Source organism: Lichenostomus cassidix, chromosome 6, assembly GCF_008360975.1.
Source record: "Lichenostomus cassidix isolate B80296 chromosome 6, HeHo_3.0, whole genome shotgun sequence".
Classification (NCBI taxonomy): Eukaryota; Metazoa; Chordata; class Aves; order Passeriformes; family Meliphagidae; genus Lichenostomus; species Lichenostomus cassidix.
The window spans coordinates 33,092,487-33,105,870 of NC_139487.1; the positions used below are offsets into that span (position 1 = coordinate 33,092,487).

Sequence of the window (13,384 nt, forward strand, 5' to 3'; positions counted from 1 at the left end):
GCTTTTCTGCTTTCAGAGGTGCAGGACAGTTCTTTACCCTGTTTTTTTCAATTTCTTTTAAACTAAGCCTTGAAGATCTTATGTGACTTGCTGATTTTGGAGTCTGTACCTCAGGAAGTGCACTTGGGTTGGTGTGTTGCCTTTAGGCAAACCAGCTAATTCTGGCACTTAGCATGCCTGGTGTAACTACTTTTCTCCCAGTAAGCAAAGAATGGGAAATAAAGTCTGATTGGTTTAAAATCACACCAGGCAAATTCCATCTTGGAAGGCAGTAGGAGTAAGTGAAGGTCTTTTTTTTTCTGTTTATATTTGGTTAATTCTACTTTTGCAGTAGAATGTAGTCCATTGATTAATTAGGCAGGTTATGGATGTGAGGAACTGGTGCAGAACCAGCTTGTGGTTGGGAATTCCCTGGCAGGGGGAAAACAACTAAACCATATCCCAAGAAAAGCACAGACCTGGAGCTCCAGGATGGTTAGCCTGCAGAGATAGATAAGGAGACAGCACAGGAAAATGCACTAATTGATAACTGCTCCAGAACCAGTAGAGTGGGAGATAGCTGTCCCATGCCATCTCAAAAAAAATTCCCCAAGCACAGCAGCCTGGCCTGAGCACCAGGGTCCAGCACATTTCATTTCCTCTGCTGGAACAGGGATCATGTCTAAACAGCCTTTAAATGAGGAGAGCTTTGAGCTGGAAAATAAGTGGCTGCTTTGCTGCTTTTGGGCAATAACATTCTTAATATTCCTGCCTTCTAGTTCTGTACCCCTGGGATAAGTGGGGCGAGCTGAATTGTGATTGTTGTGTGACTGCTGTGCTCTTGTCTCTGGTGACCAGTGTGGTTGATTCCTCTTGCCTTAAACAGCAGCCTCGCTCAGTGCTTGGAGTAAAGTTGTATTTTAAGGTGGGTATGGCTATTTTAAGACTGGAGGACAGCAGGTGATCTGCAGGCTGGCTGGATTTCACTCCTGCAAGGGAAATTGTGGGCCAGGCTGCGGGGAAATTCCCTTTATTTTAGGGGTGGTTTTCTGGAGCCTGCTTGCTGGGGAAGGCCCCATAAGTTTTGGGTTTCCCTGCTGTACCACCAGCTTTTTCCTACTGCTTAATCAATGATCTACTCTGAAAAAAGTGAGCAAGAGTGAAATGACAGCCTTGCTTCATCCTCAGCCTTGCTGTAACAACCCTTTGCATCCCATTACTGAGAGATTACACTTTCTGCTTGTAGCTCTGCTTTAGCAAAATAGTTTTCATAGCTGGAAAGCCTTAAGGAAAAAAGTTTCTGGCAATATCTGTAGGAGTTGCAGTTCTTTGCTGTGCAAATGCTGAAATCTACATCTTGCTTTAATGTTTCTCAGAGCTAAAATATTTTTGGATAAACAAAGCATTTCACATAGTGTTTAAAGTGCTTAAAGGCAACCTTTAGCCCCGGAGTGGAATGCAGCCATCGGGAGCGTGGCAGCGGGAACAAGGACCTCTAACAGAATTGATGGCCAGGAGTGGGATGGAGTGGGGCAACATGTCATGTCTAAATGTTCATTTTGATTGGCATATCACATTCCAAGCCATTTATTCTATGAAAAATCGCTGGCACCCATAACCATATTATTTTTTATTTATGGAACAGTCTGCAGTAGGTTTTTCTTCCCCAAATTTCCACTGGATATTGCTGGGTAAGCTGGAAATGTGCTGGAAAATCTTAGTATGGCATCTTAGGAATCATGGAGGAACCTACTGAGATAAAGTCTGCTTTGCTTCCAGAGGAGAAACACGTTTCTGGTAGTTGTTGTTTTACAGTAAAGAATTTCTAAAGTCTCTCCCACGTGTTATTGTGGAGGGGGAAGAGTTTTTCCCAACCTGGTGTCTGTGAGAGAGCAAAGCCTCACGGCTTGTTAGGCAGCAGTGTAAACATACCTGCATGGCCTGGGAGCCAGAAGCAGGGATTTCTTTCCACCCCCTGTGGTGGAGAAAAGGGGGGATGGGGCAGGGACTGGGATCCCAGGGAGTGGGCAGTGGCACGTAGGCTCTTCTCTCTGAGGGACGTGTCGTGCTCCTTGCCAGATCATGTTGTGGATACAGAGAGTTTCAGTGGGATCAAGTTGCGGGCAGCAGGGGGAAGCTGAGCAGCTTTTGGGATGAGAGATTCCCAAAGGGTTACTAAATCCGTGCTCAGGAAACTCCTGGAGCTGAAAGTAGCCAAAGCCTCAGGCAGAGCCTTGTCTGGTACAGGTCAGTTCAGCTGCTTTTAAACATTAATTTAACTGATACACCTGAGCAGCTTTGAGGGTTGATTTGTGGGTATTTTTCTTGTTTTCTGTATTTTTGCTTGTTTGGGTTTTTTTTTGTTGTATGAGGCTATATGCTTGGGATGACTGACTTTGAGGGTTGTAATAGTGGAGGCAAACACCAGATTTTTCACTGAGTGATGGCAACACTAAAGGGAGTCTGCAAAAAGTTGTCCCTGAGCTTGGGTGTGCTGATTACTGCTCAGAAGTCCTGTGGGAGTGATACTTTCCCCCTTTTCTCGTTTTTCAGCTTTTCATTGATGAAGTTTTCCTGGGCAGTAAGGTGAATTGCAAAGGTTAAAATGGGATAGCTTCCCACGCACTGCCAGCCTGGAGGTTTGCTGGTCTGATACCAGTGTAATTATTGTGCAAATCTTCACTTTAGATGAGACCCACATATGGATGGAACGATATTTTAAGAGCTCAGAGAAGTCTCCTTTATAAATTTAATTGCCAGCAGCACATTTTTTATCCTCAGAAGGTCTTTTAACTGCTGCAGCAACTTGGGACAAACTGCTTGGGCACACTGTGAGGGGTTTGCTGCTTGAGCAGAACGTGTTCAGGTGGGTTTTTTCTCACTTCAGCAGCGCTCCCAGGGTGCTTCACAGAGCAGGTTGTTTTTAGCCGTCCTGAGAAGTATCCCCTGCCCTCCCTGCGCAGGAGAACCATGGCATCCCTGTGGAATTGGCCGTGCTCCACGTGTCCTTGGAGCAGCAGCAAGGCCGAGCGAGCTCCGTGCCCGTGGTGACGCAGGGCAGCCACAAAGGAGACATTCAGTCACCAGCTCAGGATCGTGTTCCCCGAGGCTGAATAATGCTCTTAACCCTGCTGCAGCTGCAAGAACACCCAACAGACCTGGGCTGGTGCCCTGCTACTTTCCTGGAAGCTCTGCAGGCTGTAAGTGACTCTGGCTCTCTGCTCTGCCTGTTCTCCCTCTGGGATGTGCAGGGAAGCACACCAGCATCCATCCATCCATCCTGGTCTCTCTCCTCCTTCCCAGGCCATCACACCACTGCTCCACAGGAATCATGTTCCATTTAGCAAAGTCTCATCCCTGTAGGAATTGCTCTGATGTTCAAAACTTAGATATCTTTTTTTCCTCAACTCTCTGATCCATGAAGATCTTTTTTCCAGAGCAATTACTGTGCTTTGTGTCTTTGCAATGGCTGGGGCTCAGCTCCTACCTGTCAAAGGTGGGATATATCTGGGATCCTGTTGTTTCAAGGCACTTGCAAAATGGGAAGAGCTAAGTTTAAACTGCTGTGGCTCTTTTCTGCATCAAGTGGAGAACTTGACAGGGAGGCTTTTGGCTGTGAAGCCATGGATTTAAATATAGTGAGAATTCTGGCATTATTTACAGGTCAAGGTGAACCATTTCTGTTCTATACCCTGCCTGTCACGGAGTCCTCAGCTTTCATCCCAACCTCCTGCAGCTCCTACAAAACCAGAATAGGTACCAGTCATTGGAAAGTGGTTCCTGAGATGCCAAACACCAGTTTGATTGGTAAAAAAAGGAATTCGAAGTAGTTCCTGTTGGTAATGGACAACAGGAAGCTTCACTGGTGTCATTGCAGTCCATAACGCTGGTCATTCCCTGAATTCCTTATCTCTAATCTGTCTAAATGATCAGCCCTGGATTCTAATGTGGGTGGGTCTGGCTGTGAACACCCTGACAAGGCCCCAGCTGGGAGTGTTTGCAGTGTGTTTCATGTTATTAATGTTTTCTGACCTAGTCATATCTTGCTTTCTTAGAATTAACCGATCTTAGCTTTTTCTCTTCAAAGCATCTTCGGGTGAACGTGGAAAATTCTGAGCATCTCATGCTTTGGAGATAGCTGAAAATACCAGTGTGTGCCAAGTCACTTCTCAGTGTCCAGGCATCCATGTAGGGCCAGGATTTCTAAGTGTTTCTGGGGCAGTTGGTTCCCTAATGGGTGAGAAGACTCACAGCAACCAGATTTGTGGAGAGGAATGTGTCCTGTAAGGTGTTTTTTGGAAGGATCAGCAACAATAATGTGGGGAGGAGGTCTGAAAGCAGGAATGATTGTCTTGGAACAGGGAAAGAGTCTCCTGCTGCAGAGCTCCGGTGTATTCAGGTCACCATGATACTGCAAGAACTAAGAAAAAGGAATCCCATCAACAAATCCTGCCAATTCACATAATTATGTTGCTGTTGGTAGTGGTAACAACCATTTTTTTCACTCTTGGGACACTAGGAATGAGCTTACAGCGTGCTAGCAGGTCTCCCACCAGCTTTCCATGCCCAAAAGATGGCAGGGATGTTTCTGAGCTGCTTCCCTGAGTTCATCACTGCACTATTTAGTGGTTCCCTAGTGCAGATCTGTCTACTTAAACCAAATGAGGATCATTCCTTCCCTTTCCCAGTGCCATTAGCTGGATGATTTTATTGTCTCTGCAGGAAGAGAGTGGAGACAAGCAACTGTAGATTAGGAACAATTTGCAAAATAGTTCAGTGATTAGCACGCCTGTGGAGATGTTTTTCTGTGTAAGGACTGCATCACAAATTTTACTGGCTCCCTATGTTCAAAGAATTAACTGTGAGGAGGATTAAAATGACATCTTAGACATCAGCTGAATGTCCTCTCAAAACCCCTTACGTTGTCTCTAAATCAATTAATTTGATTTCTTTAATCCACGAGTGAGCTGGGTTGGTGAATTTGTGTGAGAGATCTATTTAGGCTGAATTTCTCCAGAGTATTTTAAGGAGTACTTAAGCTCTGGTGAAATGGTGAAACCAAAAGCTGGTGAAATATGGAAATACCCTGTGCTAGGGTATGAAACGAAGGTGCTGCTCTAGTCATGGAGGTGCCTTTTCCAAGAAGCAGTCTTCAGCTGGTTAATCCAGCTTTCACAGACATTCCTGATCCTGGCTGGTTGTACGGAATAAGAAAATAAGATAAGAGCCTGCTCTTGCTCCTTTTGCCACGGTGCTGCTTGCGTGGATGTGGGAAGTGGGAAGGAGAAGACAGAGGAGAATCCTCAGCTCCAAAGCTTTGCTGCTGAACAGCACAAGGAGTTCTGGAAAGTCTGCAAAAGTGGCCCTCGGCGCTCAGATGTGGGCACTTAACTCTCCTAAATCCTGGTTTGCTTGTAAGTCCACATGGGTAATCAGGATGCATTCACCTGGAAAACATCTGAATATTAACAAAAGGAATCTTGTGCTCTTTCTGGGAATCCTGCAGGTCTCCAGTGGCTGTAACATCTCCAGATGCATTAGTCAGAGATGCAGCTGCCACTGTGAGCCTGCTGCAGGCTGTGCTGGAGACAGTTAGGTCAGGTGCTGGCAAATGGGGAGCCAAGTGAACTTAGCAGTGGTAGAGTTTGGCAGATAACACAAGGAAGTGCTGTGTGTGCCACAGGAAAGATAGGAACGAGCTCTAATCAAACCTTGCCAGGCAGTGCTGCTGTCGGCATGGCTGCTAGTACCCAAACTGTCGGCGTGAATTGCTCCTCCTGTCTTTAAGCAGCCCAGAAAGAATGGTGGATGTGGCAGGAAGCGTGTCCTGCCGGCTCTGTGTGCTCTGCACCGGAGGGAGAGAGGCTGCAGCTGGGAGGGAGCACCTCGGGATTCTCGTGGTGCTCACAGCAAGCTGCTGATTCACTGCTCGCTCATCAAAAACGTGTTTGTGTCTGAGCTCAGGCTGTGCTCGGGCATCCCCGGGATCCCTGGGAACTATCCTTCCTGGAAAAGGGGGCACACAGGGCGTGGAGCTTGCCCTGGCTGGCTTCTCCCTGGGTCAGGCTCTCAGCACACGGGAGGTTTTTGGAGGTTTTTGGCAGATAAGAAAGTGTGACGTGTCTGGGAGGGCTGTTTTTCCGAGACAAGAGCCAGTCACTCTTGGAAACAGGGCCTTCCTGGGATAGCTGATACCTCTCACAGTCCTACAGCAGGCAGGGCAGGAGGCTGGCAAGGCTTTCCCTGGCAGTGTCTGGATGGACAAAAGCTGTTGGACTTCCAGCCTGTGACACACAATCCTCTGGCCTGGAGCTGCAGGCACCTGGTGTCACCCTCCCCACAGCACTTGGGTGGGTTGCTCTTGAAGGTGAGGCAGTAGAAAAACCCAAAAGCAAATGTCCAGGCAATCCTAAAGGTAGCTTAAAAGGAGCCCAAGAACGCAGAATTGCTATGCTTGCAGCTGCTCGCTTCCTGGCAGACAGCTCCTTGGGTTTGGTGCTGCTTCAACAAGCAGAATTGGATTTATTTATCCTCCTGCTTTCTCCCCAGCTTGTATTTGAATGGAAATGTATGACCTGTAGTTTTCTAACTAATGAGAATGGAGCAGGGAAACTATCAGGAAGATCTTCCAGTCTTCCTCCTTTACTCCCCCTCATTACACCTTGTGTGATGCCAGGTCCAGAGCCAGTGTCAGTTCAGCTCCCCTCAAAGAAAACATTGAGGTTTGTTTCTTTATTTGGGGCTCCCTGTGGCAGTGTGTATCCTAAGAGTTTGCTGAATTGCTCTTTTAGTTAAGCAAAGGTGCTCTGGGTGTAGGAGGGTGGTCAGCAGCCCATTTCTGGCAGCTCTGTTCCCCACATTGTTCTGGGGTCATGGTCCAAATCTGGGCCTGTTTGGACACAAGGATATTCTCTCTTCCTGAGTCCTTTGGGAAATACTATTTTTAAAATGCAGCTGTCCCTGGATCCCTGGCAGTGTCCAAGGCCAGGTTGGACATTGGGGCTTGGAGCAGCCTGGGACAGTGGAAGGTGTCCCTGCCATGGCAGGGGTGGCACTGGGTGGGATTTAAGGTTCCTTCCAACCTAAACTGTTCCATGATGCTATGTTAGCATGGTCTTTCCCTGACCTTGAGGTCATCCTCACACTGTAACAACTCCTGATGCTTTAACGAAGGCTTGCTGTTAGCTCTGCCTCTTCAAAGGTCCTTATTTTTATTTGTTTGGTGTTTTTTTTTTTACAGTGACTTTCCTGACTACATAAGAAGCTGCCAGCAGCAGGTCTGAGCTTCAACTCTACTGTTCAAAATGAGCTCCTAACCTGATGCATCAAGTGCTCTGGCTAGAAAAACAATTTCAGGTAAGTCAATGCATCTTGCATTTTTGCGCTTTCAAGCACATGTATTTCGTGGTGGTGTATTCATTCAGGACTTTGTTTACTGTGACCTGAATTGGGGCAGGTTCTTGTTTGGGACGTTTTGGATATTCTACAAACTGTCCAACTCTGCTATTAAAGTGTAAAATCTTAGGGAAAGACAGCCGAAATATCCCTTAGATCAGTCCCTTCTGTGTGCTTGCAGGGAAGGATGATAAGAGCAAAACTTGAAGGTGGAGTTTGTGGATAAATGCTCCCAAAACCCTACTTAGAAGGAAATCTTTGCCCTTCTGGCTGTGGAAACTGGAGTGATACATTGGGTAGACAACCAGCATGGGGGCTGCAGTGTCTATGTTCTGTTCCCAGCTCTGGCTTTGACATGGATAAATGACCTCTAGAGAGAGAATGAATGGGGTGGATGCCCTGTGTTGCTGCTTGTAGTTGTGGTTTTGTCTTTCAGTAATCCTTTGAAGCTGTGTGAGGATTTGCTGAAAGGCATCTCATAAGATTTGCTGTGGTTTTGTTGGGTTTGATCCGTGCTGGAAAGCTCCGTGACTGATTGAAGAGCTAGAGGGGAGGTGTAGTGAGAATCAGAAAATAAAAGTGGAGCTTTTGGTGTAAAGATTCTGAGAAAGAGTGTGTTTTGAAAGGTGTTGTTTGTGTGCAGCCCCAGTGTCCAGCACCTCGGGTGAACCAAGTCCCTCTTGTCTCCCATTCCTCATTGGGAAAGCTGTTGCCTTTTCTCCCAAAATGTTCTGGAATATTAGCGAGCCTGAACTGGCTGATTCTCAGAGGCTGTGGTGGGAGACAGAGCAGAGAAGCAGCTTTCAGTTGTGATTCTTCCTAATGCAGCTGAATTCTCCTTGCAGTGCCCTGAGCACATTTGTCTTTGGAAAAGTTTGGTTTAGCCCCCCTCCTGCAGCTGTCCCAGTGCTGCATCTCTCTGGATCCCAAGGGTTGTAGAATTAAGATGTTCAGTGGCTTTTCCACAGAATCTGTAAGAAATACCACCAGAAATCATGACAAAAATGCTGTGACTAAACATCACCAATGCTGCTGAAATTGAGGGAGCTGATTTTTTTTGCGTGCCACTGGTCAGGTGAATTATAAGCAGGTTTTTGCAGTTGTTGCTCAAAGTTGTTCCGGACAAACTGTAATGAAAAATTCCTACTTTCCCCACCCTTCTTCAACTACACCAATACTGAGAGCAGGAGACACTTTGAGCAAACACCAGAAGCTCCTGTCACTGTATTGATTCAGCTTCTGTTTGCTCTGCATCCAATACACAGCTGTGATGAATAATGCAGTGATCTATTACTTAAAGTTTAATGCAGCTTTAATCGGTGTTGAGCATCAACAGGTGCAGTGCAAGAGGCTGCTCTGCTCTGTGCTAAATGGAAAAGATTCAAACCAGGTGTTGTTGGGTCGATGTTGTGGGGTTGTTCCCTTTGCCCATGGCCGTGACTGTCCCCTGTGCTGGCCCTGCTGAGGGACCTCAAGGGCTGTGTGCAGTTCTGGGCCCTCCTGGCCAGAGAGCCCTGGAGGGGCTGGAGAGTGTCCAGGGCAGGGAACAGAGCTGGGAAGGGGCTGGAGCCCCAGGAGAGGCCGAGGGAGCTGGGAAAGGAGCTCAGCCTGGAGCAAAGGAGGCTCAGGGGGACCTTGTGGCTCTGCACAACTCCTGCCAGGAGGGGACAGCCAGGGATCAGGCTGTGCTCCAGGGAACAGGGACAGGACAAGGGGAAACAGCCTCAGGCTGGGCCAGGGGAGGCTCAGGGTGGACAGCAGCAGGAATTTCTGCATGGAAAGGGTGCTCAGGCCTTGGCAGGGGCTGCCCAGGGAGCTTTGCAGTCCCCATCCCTGCAGGTGTCCAAGGAAGGCCTGGAGGTGGCACTGAGTGCTCTGGGCTGGGGACAAGGTGGGCATTGGGCACAGCTGGGACTCCATGGGCTGGGAGGAGTAAATAATTTAGGAATAAAATTATTTAGGAGTAAACAGCCTAAATAATTCAGTGGTTCCATGATTCTGTGGAATAACTTGCCATTTATGTGTAGATATTCACTTTGCAGGTGCCTTGGTGTCTGTGACCCCTGGTTTTTCCTGTATTTATCTCAGAGTATGACAACATAACATTCTGTGCTCGTCGGGTCACAGAGCCCGTGGATAACTCTGCTGAGATCCAGGGATCTCGCAGTGTGGAATATCAAGGCACTGCTGTCTCTTCAATGGCTTTTTTTTTTGTTCTTGGTACGAGTATTATTTTTTTAAACAAAGGAAAAACATCCCTTTCGTCAATTGTTCCCTTTGCAGAACTTGAGCCTTAAAATAATCCAGGAAGCCTTTTGTTATATAAATATACTCATCCTCCGGCTTGGCACCGAATGTGCTTGACAGAGCTGCTTGCTGAATTCTGTTTTAAACTTGAATTTCAGTGGCTATGAAGGAGAAACCCTGGGCTCAGAGAGCAAAGCAAACACTGCTGTATAATCACAGTGTAACAGGGGCTGTTTAAAGCAGTGGAAAGCAGTGGTTTGTGCCTGGAACTCAGTTTCTGTGTCTCAGTGATTTTTATATAAGCTTGTTACAGCCAGGTATGCTCATACCTACCAAATTTAGCTCCATGGGAACAGAGCATATGTGCAGGCTTTTGAAAATATTCGTGCTTGTTTGCTCAGGAATAGAATTGTGTATGAAGACAACAATGGAATTGGAATGGTTAACAGTAAATTCCAGTGCAGAACACTCAATAGTGAGATCTCTCAGTTAAGTGGGCAACAGTTGGTTACAGCAGATGTTTAAATAGAAAATGAACAAAAAATCTCCACTAAAAAACCACCCCACAACCCATCAATAACAAAAAACCCCCACCACCCAGTGAATGTCAAATAATCTTTGTTAAAAGTGGTGTCTAGTTTCTGGGTGTTGTCTTGTGCACGTAAAAGCACCTTGAGGGGAATTTATGAATCATGTCCAGGACTGAATGTGACTATAGAGTTTTTCTGTATCCTCTTTAGGCTACACATTCATTGTGGCATTGGCTTTTTAAGTGATACCTTTGGTTTCTTTTGCTGCGAGCCTGAGCTTGAAGCTGCTGCTGACTGAGGAGGTTGGACTCAGTGATCTTGGAGGTCTTTTCCAACCTAAATGGTTTATGATTCCTCCCAACTTTTTCCAGATGCATGCATCCAAACTATCCCAGAGAAGTGGGGTTAGTTGTATGCTGCAGGATCTGCGTGGTGGTTTTGTACAAACACTGAGTCCACAGGTGTGTTTTAAAAGCCAGGAGGGTGGAGAGTGAATCCATGCAATCTCCCAGGAGTACCTAAATCCACTGGGATGTGCTGCTGCCTCCTCCATGGTAATGGAGGGGTAATGCACTAACAGAAGAGAGAAGAGTCCAAGGAGAGAACCTGTGGAGTAATGTGGATTCATGGAATGCTTTGGGTTGGATCAGACCTTAAGGCCCATCCAGTGCCACCCCTGCCATGGGCAGGGACACCTTCCACTGTCCCAGGTTGCTCCAAGCCCTTCCAGCCTGGCCTTGGACACTTCCAGGGATCCAGGGGCAGCTGCAACCTCTCCAGGCAATGACATCTTTAGTGCTTCCAAAACTAAAGGTTTAATGGAATTTTGGAGCAGAGATTGTAGGTTCCCTGTGTTCAATTTGTCAGATCAATCAAATTGAATTTGGGTAGATTTTCTCACAGCTTATTCAATGGCTTGGCTGGTTCTGGGTGCTGTGGATAATTTCCTTCTTGTCTCCTAATTCAGTTTCCTTCAGACATGTAGCTGGTTCCATGTTTCCTGGAAAATGCAAAGGATGTGCTAGCAGGAAATGGCTGCAGTTAATGAAAATAGGCTGTACCTGCTGATGATTAATCCTTATTCTAAAGAGAGAATGTTCCTTCTCCAGCTTTGTGGCCTGAATTAGCAGCTGACTGTTCTTTTGTCCTGAGGCTGGCTCTGAATGACTCCGGGATTGATTCATGGCTAACGGGCCCCACTAATAGGATTTCCTGTGAGGGTGTGTCACCCGTCCTTGCACAGGTTCAAAGGGAAAATGGGTTTTCCCTCCTGTGTTGCATCCTCTGGACTCCTGTTCCTTGGCTTTGGCTTCGTTTTTCTCCCTAACTCTTCTACCTGTGAGGTTGCAGCTGGGATTTGATGGCTGCTGCCATCCCAGCTCCTTTCAAGTGTCACATCATCTGCCCAAGGAATCTGGGGACAGGGCAGGCCGTGTTCCCCTCGGGTTCAAGAATGAACATAAATACATTTAGTGTTTCTCTGAACGGCTTTGAAGCGCAGCACTGCTCTTTTGCAGCTCTTTTTGCTTCCTTTGAAGGCTGAGCAGCCGCTGCTGAACTCGGGGCTGCAGTGCGTGACTGCTCCCTTAGCAGGCAGTTAAAACATCAGCTATTACACTGACGTGCAAATGGTATTTTGTGCTGAAGTCATGCTGGAAATAGTTCAAAATGTCTTGTTTATTTGGATTCATGAGCGGCACGCTGTCTCGCTGAGCTCTAATCTTGTTTGGCTCTCTGGTTCCTTTGCAGTCAGCAGAGCTGTATTCAGATTGAGGGATGCTGAGAGATTTAAGGGACCTCTTGGTCTGCACCCCAGGAGCCACAGACTAAGGGCAGCACCCCTGGCTCTGTGCCTTTTGGGAAGATGGGTTATTCATCAGCTGTTTTCCCCCAGCTTCAGTCCTTAGATGGATGGAACAGGCTCTGTTCCTGTGTTGAATTAGACCCTCTGCTCCTGTGCTCAGGTGAGACCTCACCTGCAGAGCTGCCCCAGCACAGGAGGGACCTGGAGCTGCTGGAGAGAGTGCAGAGGAGGCAGCAGGATGAGCAGAGGGATGGAGCAGCTCTGCTGGGAGGAAAGGCTGGGAGAGCTGAGATTGTTCAGCCTGGAGAGGAGAAGCTCTGGGGTGACCTCACTGTGGCCTTGCAGGGCCTGAAGGAGCTACAGGAAACATGGAGAGAGACTATTTACAAGGGATGGAGGACACAGGGAATGGCTTCCCACTGGCAGAGGGCAGGGATGGATGGGATATTGGGAAGGAATTGTTCCCTGGCAGGGTGGGCAGGCCCTGGCACAGGGTGCCCAGAGAAGCTGTGGCTGCCCCTGGATCCCTGGCAGTGTCCAAGGCCAGGCTGGACACTGGGGCTTGGAGCAGCCTGGAAGGTGGAAGGTGTCCCTGCCCATGGTGGGGAAGTGGAAGGAGATAGTCTTTAAGGTTCCTCCCAACCCAGACCACTCTGGGATTCTATTAAATAGCTCTCTCTTACTGGACAAGCACTGACTCATTCGTTCATTATTTTAATGACAGGCACTTGTTTAAAATGACTCCACAGTTTTGCAGTTTTATTGTTCAGCAGATAATGTGATTATTGGGATTCTTGCACAAGATGTTTTGTTGCAGTTCATTCCTTAAATATTTTTCTCTGTGTTTTCAAGATGCATGAACACAAATAGGTTTTTTCCCTAGCCTGTGCTCCCCTTTCTCTGCTGTCCCCATTCCCAATGAGGAGTTGAAAGGCTGTCAGCAACTGCTTTGACAGATTTCCGTGTACTGCTTAGGAAGACAAAAAGTTACATCTCACATATTTTGCTGTGCAGCAAAGGATGGGTAAAATATTTTGTATTAACATGCTGAGGGATTTTATAGTTGTCACACTGGATGTCTGCTCTGTCACCAGAGTCTTGTGTGACTGTCGCAGCTGTTCAAATCATGGGTGAATCCCAGCTACATCCAGGCAGGCTTAAATACCCTCTTGGCCAGAGCATGCTCCTACCTGCAGGTTCCTCCCTGGCTTTCCCTGCTCTGTGTAGCATCCTCACAGCCATCTCCAGACACTGACACATCACTAAATTCCCCAAGCTTGTCTTGGAAGGTTGAGGCAAATGCAGCCTGGGGAGCTCCCCGAGCCTGTGTGTGCCACATCCAGAAAGGCTGAACGGTGAGGGATGGGCTTTGCACAAAGGCTGTGCCGTTCTTGGGATATGTGGTGCTGGTCCAGACTAGCTGAGGCAG

The 13,384-nt window shown here is 47.4% G+C and overlaps 1 protein-coding gene across 3 annotated transcripts in view; it reads left to right on the plus strand.

Annotated features, from left to right (window-relative positions):
• The window catches only part of SGMS1 (sphingomyelin synthase 1), an 83,533-nt gene that overhangs the window by 15,245 nt on the left and 54,904 nt on the right, over window positions 1-13,384 (plus strand). For 2 of the 3 annotated variants that reach the window (XM_085064454.1, XM_085064459.1), the window contains exon 2: window positions 7,220-7,335. The gene's annotated coding sequence lies outside the window, so the exon portion shown is untranslated. Of the gene's footprint in view, window positions 1-6,197; window positions 6,347-7,219; window positions 7,336-13,384 lie in introns of those variants that run through there. The other variant, XM_085064456.1, reaches the window with a different exon arrangement.